General features: G+C 34.8%; 1 long non-coding RNA gene across 1 annotated transcript; it reads right to left on the bottom strand.

Annotated features, from left to right (window-relative positions):
- Positions 1-1,209: 1,209 nt before the first annotated feature.
- On the bottom strand, positions 1,210-1,386 carry LOC144344830 (uncharacterized). Its single transcript, XR_013419277.1, has 2 exons — positions 1,324-1,386; positions 1,210-1,293 (listed from the first exon to the last, which is right to left on the bottom strand). It is a non-coding gene; the product is annotated as an uncharacterized LOC144344830 (long non-coding RNA).
- Positions 1,387-1,594: the final 208 nt, after the last annotated feature.

The raw sequence follows: 1,594 nt of genomic DNA, 5'->3' as shown, positions 1-1,594 counted from the left end.
ATTTGCTGGGTTGGAAAATTTCCTCAACATTACACTGAGCCACATACACCCGTGCAAGTCTGAGAGTAGGAACATAGATCTGATTCAAATTAATAATATTTTAGGTCTGTGTGTAAATGTTTCAGTCAACAATGTTAGTTATGTATGTGAATTTGGAAATATGGTGGAGTGTGATTAGATTCACAGATAATTTGTTCAAAATTGGAATTATATCTTGCATATCACTTGTGCAATCATTTTCAAAAATGTATTTAGTAACTATACATATACTGTCTACAGTTCTCGAGCCTGATAAAAAATCACTTTTCAAATGCTGTAGGTGTTTTTAATGAAATGCCGAGAGACTGTTATAGCATGTAACGCCCTCATGCGACATTACCTGGAAATTGCCCGGTGACGTTCCTGTTGAGACTTGTCACTCAAACTACTTCCTTGGTGACTCGTTTCTCTCATGATTGGTTGATCGGTGTATGGCATAGTTTGAGTGACAAATCTCCGCAGGAATGTCATGCCATGAGGGCGTTTCATGCTATAAAAGTCTCTCGGGCCTTACGGCTCTCGTTTGAAAAACCTTCGGCATATCTTTAAAACGCCCAAGGCGTTTGAAAATAAGTTACTCTTTATTAGGCCCGAGAACTGTTGACAGTCTAAACTATACAGTGCACATGTATTTATTTGGATTCTAAGGGACACAAAATTCTGTTGGTAGTATCAAAACCAAAATTCACAGGAAGGAATTTAGATAAATTGAATATTTGTCACAAAGTAAATATTATTTTTTGGGAAAGTTGAAACAACAATCAAATTGAACTCAATTTCCAAACAAAATATTTTTATATTATTAACGATGGTTTCAAATAAAGCATTTCAAAAGTGTATCACATTTGAACATGGCTTTTGGTACTATATAGTTATTTGTGTCTCTCAGAATTATATAATATAATAGAAACAACCCCTCCTCCCCCCGAGACACCTAGGAGTGTATTTCATAAATGCAATTGCATTTAGTCCAGTGTTGCACACACATTTATAGCAAATCTGTAGTCAAGAATAATTACAGTTATTGTTGTAAAATAAAACCAGTTTTTGTTGCTGTAAATTTTAAAAGGTTTAAATAAAATTTATCATTAATGCAACACATATTTGTGATGATGATTATTTTACTCTTTAAATGGTTCAAAGGGTGCTTGTGCAAGTCGGAAGCTAGAGTGAAATTGCATAACTTCTTATTTTATTGGTATAGTACAAAAATAGCTGGCATCTTGTCCCATAGAATTCAGATTTTATTGGCACCTTCTCGCATAGTATGAAAATAGTTGGCACCTTCTCGCATATAATTCAGATTTTATTGGCACCTTCTCGCATAGTATGAAAATAGCTGGCACCTTCTTGCATAGAATTATGCTTTTATTGGCACCTTCTCGCATAGTATGAAAATAGCTGGCACCTTCTTGCATAGAATTATGCTTTTATTGGCACCTTCTCGCATAGTATGAAAATAGCTGGCACCTTCTTGCATAGAATTATGCTTTTAATGGCACCTTCTCGCATAGTATGAAAATAGCTGGCACCTTCTTGCATAGAATTATGCTTT

This window comes from Saccoglossus kowalevskii, chromosome 14 (assembly GCF_978046115.1).
Source record: "Saccoglossus kowalevskii chromosome 14, keSacKowa6.1, whole genome shotgun sequence".
In the NCBI taxonomy this organism is placed as follows: domain Eukaryota; kingdom Metazoa; phylum Hemichordata; class Enteropneusta; family Harrimaniidae; genus Saccoglossus; species Saccoglossus kowalevskii.
Note: the sequence above shows the minus strand (reverse complement) of the source record. Positions and strands in the feature narration are given on the sequence as shown.